We start from the raw sequence: 6,421 nt of genomic DNA on the forward strand, positions 1-6,421 counted from the left end.
GCTTACAGGACAATGACAGGACAATGAGAGACAGTACAGGTGCATGACAGGTTTACCCACAGCTTACAGTGTTAGAGAGACAATGGTTTTTTGAGCTGTTTTTGAGTACACCAGAGCCATTTTACAAAGGAGACTCTGCCAAAATTTCTGCAGAATCTGAAGCTTTCTTGGTTCATTTGACAGGTTGATATCGGTTCAGAGGTTAGTTTACAGGGGAAACTCTGCTAAATTTTTCCCGGGAAAGTAAACTACTGTGAAGCGTAGCTATGGCTGGATCACAGGACAGCTGAAGTAAACGCTTTCTGCCAAAGTCAGCATAATGGTAGAAGTGCCAATTCATCCATTTCGCTCCATTCATCTTCGTCCATATCTTCTGGTTTTATCTGCTTCTTTTGTACCAACACGTGCCAAATCTGCTTCTTCCACAATGGGAAATTGGTTCCATCCAGGACGAGATGTCGGCTTATGAAGCATGGACAAAGCTGAGTGATCTTTATGAGAAGCAGAGTGCAGCTTCACAGGTATACTGGCTTAAGAATCTTGTTGACTTGAAGATGAAAGAAGGGACACCTATGTCCAATCATCTGAATGAATTCAACACCATCTACAGTCAGTTGTCAGCTCAAGGTGTCAAGTTTGATGAACCTGTTAGAGCTATGTTCCTGTTGATCACATTGCCGGAAAGTTGGGACACTTTTCTCACTGCTTTGAGTAATTCTGCACCTCCAGATGGTTTGACTATAGCAGGTGTAGAAGGCAGTCTGCTTACTGAAGAAACCAACAGAAAGACAATGGACAAAGGCAAAGGAACAACCTTAGTTGTCAGGGGAAGGACCAAAGAAAAGTACAAAGGTGGAAAGAGGAATCAGTCTCGTAGCAAGTCCCGCAGTGCTAAAGGCAAGAGTGACATAGAATGCTACCATTGTGGCAAGAAGGGTCACATGAAAAGAGACCGCAGAGAATGGAAAGCAGAAAAAGGCAAAGAGAAAGTTGAAGACCATGGTGAGAAGAACAAATCCTCAGTGAAGATTCAAGAAATAAATGTGACAAACATTGTTGCAGAGGATGACAGTCTAGTGTCAAGAGACATCTACTTCCTGAAGAATACAATGGACTCAACTCTTCTTACAACATCTAATGGAAATGCACTGAGTGACTGGATTATAGACTCAGGGGCATCACTTCATGTGTCTCCAAACAAGGAGTGGTTTACCTTTTATGTGACCACTAAAGATCATGTTCGGCTAGGCAATGGGCAGACATGTGAGATCTTAGGTGTTGGAGATGTTCAATTGAAGTTTCAGAATGGCTCTTCTTTCACGCTGAAGAATGTGAGACATGTTCCCGCAATTACAAAGAGCTTGATCAGCACAGGTTTACTTGATGATGCTGGCTACGTCACCACTTTTGGACAGAACATGTGGAAGATATCCAAGGGTTCTATGACAGTAGCACATGGAGTAAAGTCTGGAGGACTTTACAAGATTTATGTATCAAATTTCTCTAAAAATGTAATCAATGTAACCGAGCAGCCGAACGTTTCTTTGTGGCATAGCCGGTTAGGACATATGTCCAAGAAGGGAATGGAAATCTTGTCTCGTTCTGGTCATTTGCCTGGCTTGTCATTTAATGATTTTGAATTCTGTGAACATTGTCTGTATGGTAAGCAAACACAGCAGCCACATAAGCATAGAAGCAGTAGAAGAGATACGCAGTTGGCACTTGTTCATAGTGATTTGTGTGGACCTATGCCTAACCTATCTCTAGGGGGAGCTTCTTACTTTATGACATTTATAGATGATTACTCGAGGAAAGTATGGGTTTACTTTCTCAAGCACAAGGATGAAGCGTTTAGTGTTTTCAAAACGTTTGTCACACTTGTGGAGAATCAGAGTGGCAAGAAGCTTAAATACTTACGCACTGACAATGGTGGAGAGTATGTTTCAAAGGCCTTTCAGAACTTTTGTGAGTCAAAAGGTATAAAACGTGAAATTACTGCTCCTTACAATCCTCCTCAAAATGGTGTTGCTGAGAGGATGAATAGGACCATACAAGAGAAGGTCAGAAGTATGTTGTCTAATGCACAACTTCCAAATGGGTTTTGGGCTGAAGCTATATCAACAACTGTTCATCTTATAAATAGATCTCCTAGCAAGGTTTTGCAGAAGGATTCAGTGGCAGAGATGGTATGGTCAGGCAAAATGCCCTCATACAAGCATCTCAGAGTCTTTGGCTGTGAGGCATATACTCATGTTCCAAAGGAATTTAGGAACAAACTTGAGCCAAAGAGTAGAAAGTGCATCTTTCTAGGCTATGGTAATTCTGGTGAGATGGGGTACAGACTTTGGGATCCCAAAGCCAGAAAGGTTATCCGCAGCAATGATGTTCACTTTAATGAAGCCAAATATCATTCTAAACCAAAGAGGGTTGAGGAGATTAGAAGAGTTGTCTTCCAAGAAGATGGACCTGCACGTACAAGACAAAATGTCAGGGCTCAAGAGGAGCAAGGACAGGATAAAGTGGAACCACAGGTTGTGGCTGAGCCTCAACCACCTATTTTGCGTAAATGGGGATGGATCTCACGACCTCCTGATCGGTTTGTTCCATCTATGAACTATGTCATGTTGACTGATTGCAATGAGCCTTCATGTTACAAGGAAGCAGTGCAAATGAAGGACTCCAGGAATTGGCAATTGGGCATGCAGTCAGAGATGACAACTCTGCATAAAAACCAGACATGGAAGCTAGTTAAATTACCACAGGGCAAAAAGGCTCTACCTTGTAAATGGGTTTACAGGTATAAGATCACCGCTCATGATAGTCAACCAAAGTACAAAGCAAGGCCTGTTGCCAAGGGCTTTAAAAACAAGGCATTGACTTTGATGAAGTCTTCTCTCCGGTGGTCAAGATGACTACATTGAGATGCTTTCTTGCATTGGTTGCCATATTAGATTTGGTGTTGCACCAAATGGATGTCAAGACAGCGTTCTTGCATGGTTATTTAGATGTGGAAATGTACATGCAGCAGCCAGAAGGGTTTGTTGAAAAAGGCAAGGAAGATTTGGTATGCCAGTTGTTAAAGAGTCTTTATGGCTTAAAACAATCACCGAGGGCATGGTACCATAAGTTCCACAAGTTTATGCTTTCTCAAGGCTACAAACGTAGTGAGTTCGATCACTGTCTATATACAAAGAAGGCTAAGAATGGCAGTTGGTTAATCCTTATTTTGTATGTGGATGACATGTTGATTGCTGGCAAGCACTTGGAAGAAATTTCAGCTTTGAAGTCAAAGATGGCAAAATCGTTTGACATGAAAGACATGGGTGAGGCAAGTCATATACTTGGTATGCGCATTGAGAGAGACATATCAAAGAAGTTGATTTGGTTATCTCAAACAGAGTATATTGACAAGGTTTTGCAACGTTTCAATATGGAGAAGGGAAAGGCATTGAGTGTTCCATTGCCACCATATGTGAAACTTAGCAAACAAGATTGTCCTGTGTCTGAGGAAGGAAAGGCTGAAATGGATAAGATTCCATATGCGTCTGCAGTGGGTAGTTTGATGTATGCAATGATTGCTACTCGCCCAGACATTGCATTTGCAGTGGAAGTAGTAAGTCGATACATGTCAAACCCAGGCAAAAAACATTGGGAGGCAGTGAAAGGAATATTGAGATACCTGAAAGCTACAAAGAGTATGCGTATATGCTATGGGACTCAAGAGCTAAGTGTAAAGGGTTTTACAGACTCAGATTATGCAGGTGACTTAGACAACCGAAGGTCTACGTCAGGGTATGTCTTTACATTGGCTGGTGGAGCAGTATCATGGCGTTCTAGATTACAAGATTGTGTTACTCAGTCTACTACAAAGGCTGAATATGTTGCAGCATCAGAGGCATGCAAAGAATCAATTTGGCTTAATCAACTAGTAACAGATTTGGGAATCAAAGAAGAGATGCCTGTATTATATTGTGATAGTCAAAGCGCTATACAATTGGCTCGCAATCCATTTTATCACTCAAAGACAAAGCATATGGATGTGAAGTATCATTTCATCTGGGAAATGCTCGAGGATAAGCAACTTCAGCTTGTCAAAGTTCACACCATAGAAAATCTTGCCGATCTACTTACAAAAGGACTTCCCTTAGAGAGCTTTGCACATTTTCGCAAGCAGTTAGGTGTAGGGTAGTACATCACTTCTCTACATCTCTTGTATATTAGCTTGTATAGTAGCTTCTCTCACACTTAAAGTACGACATTGGACTTTAAGTGGGAGGTTGTTGGGGTATAAAGCCCAATGTGGTCGCCAGGTGAGTGGGCGGGCCTCAGTATGTACACATATTCTTTTGTTAAAACCTAATAAGAACTCACTATGCTCTACACATTACAGTAGAGCATAGTGAGTTCTTATTAGGTATGTACACATATTATTTTGTTAAAACCTAATAAGAACTCACTATGCTCTACACATTACAGTAGAGCGAGTTCACCATACCGTCGTGCTCTTCTTCTCGCACTCTCTCTCGCGTCGCACTTCCGCTCGTACTCCTTCAGTAGTATGTTCCCGCTTTATCCCTTTTTCTTCACAAAAGTCTTGAAAAGCTTTGGAAACGTACTCTCCACCATTGTCAGTTTTCAAGCACTTCAGCTTCTGACCACTCTGATTCTCCACAAGCTGCAAGAATGTCTTAAAGACCTTGAGCACCTCATCCTTGTGCTTCAAGAAGTAAACCCATACTTTGTGAGAATAGTCATCTATGAATGTACAAAAGTATGATGCTCCCCCTAGTGACAAACTAGGCATTGGTCCGCATAGATCACTATGTACAAGAGCTAACCGTTCGTCCCTACGATTCCTCTTTGATCCGTGTGGTTCCTATGTTTGCTTACCATAAACACAATGCTCACACAACTCGAAATCTTGAAATGAAAATCCAGGCAAATAACCATAATGAGAAAGTATTTCCATTCCTCTTTTGACATATGTCCCAGTCTACGATGCCACAGTGACACACTTGGCTGCTCAATCACATTAATTACTTGGTTTTTAACCTCTGAAACATGTAAAGTGTACAGAGTTCCTGACTTGATGCCATGTGCTACAGTCATCGAACCTTTGGAGATCTTCCAAGCGTTGTTCCCAAAGACTGTCACATAACCCGCATCATCCAACTTCCCTGTACTGATCAAGCTCTTTCGGATTGCTGGAACATGTCTGGCATTCTTGAGCCATAAAGAAGAGCCATTCTGAAACTTCAACTGCACATCTCCCACTCCAAGTATGTCACAACCTTGCTCATTGCCAAGTCTGACATAATCTTTAGTAGTCACATATGATGTAAACCACTCTTTGTGCGGAGAAACATGTAAAGATGCCCCTGAGTCAATAATCCAATCACTCATAGCATGTCCATCCTCTGCAGTCAATAAAACAGAATCAAGATTGCTTGTGAGGAAGATGTCACCAGCTGCTATACCAGAATCACTGTCTGAACCAGATCCTGTGACATTCACCTCTTCAATCTTCACTGAACTCTTCTTTTCATCTTGCTCAGAACTCTTTGTTTTGCCTTTTTCTTGTTTCCACTTCATACAGTCTCTCTTCATGTGACCCTTCTTGCCACAATGGTAGCATTCTATGTCATCCTTTGACTTCGAGTCACGAGACTTACTTCGGTTTTGTGCCTTCTTACCCTTCTTCTCTTTAGACTGTTGTCTCCCTCGAACGACCAAAGCACTATTGCCTTTGCCTTTGTCAATGTTCTTCCTGTTCACTTCCTCTGTGAGCAAGCTGCCTTCTACATTGGCACTTGTAAGACCTTCTGGCGCGACAGAATTACTTAACGCTGTACGAAAAGTATCCCAACTGTCTGGCAAAGTGATTAAGAGAAACATAGCCTTCACTGAATCTGGAAAGACTATCTCCTGTGCTGTTAACTGACTAAAAATTGTGTGAAATTCATTGAGATGATTTCACATGGCAGCATGATTGTGGAACAAGCTAACTCGTCAAGCTCTTCCAACTCATCTTTAGCCATACCTTCTGGTCTCTCCCCTTTGAGCTTCAGTGGCTTCACTTGTTTTTTCTGCACCATAACCTGCCAAATCTGATTCTTCTAGAATGGAAAGTTTGTGCCATCCAGCTTCTTTATGTTGTAAAGAGTCTCACTCTGAGAAGATGCCATATCTGCCAAACTGTTTACTTCTGGGAAAAATCCGGCAGAGTTTCCCCTGTAAACTGGCCACTGTACACAGTAAACAAGCTGTAAACAACAAGCTGAACACCTTTCCTCAGGAACTGTCATTATTTTTGAAAACTTTTGACAGAGTCTCCCCTGTAAACTGAGCTCTGGGAACCAAAAGATAGCTAAAAACAATCATAAATAGCTGACCAATGACAAATTTGAAAATCTCTGTGATA

The sequence above is a fragment of the Adiantum capillus-veneris genome, chromosome 15 (assembly GCF_014529385.1).
Source record: "Adiantum capillus-veneris isolate H3 chromosome 15, ASM1452938v2, whole genome shotgun sequence".
Taxonomy (NCBI): Eukaryota; Viridiplantae; Streptophyta; class Polypodiopsida; order Polypodiales; family Pteridaceae; genus Adiantum; species Adiantum capillus-veneris.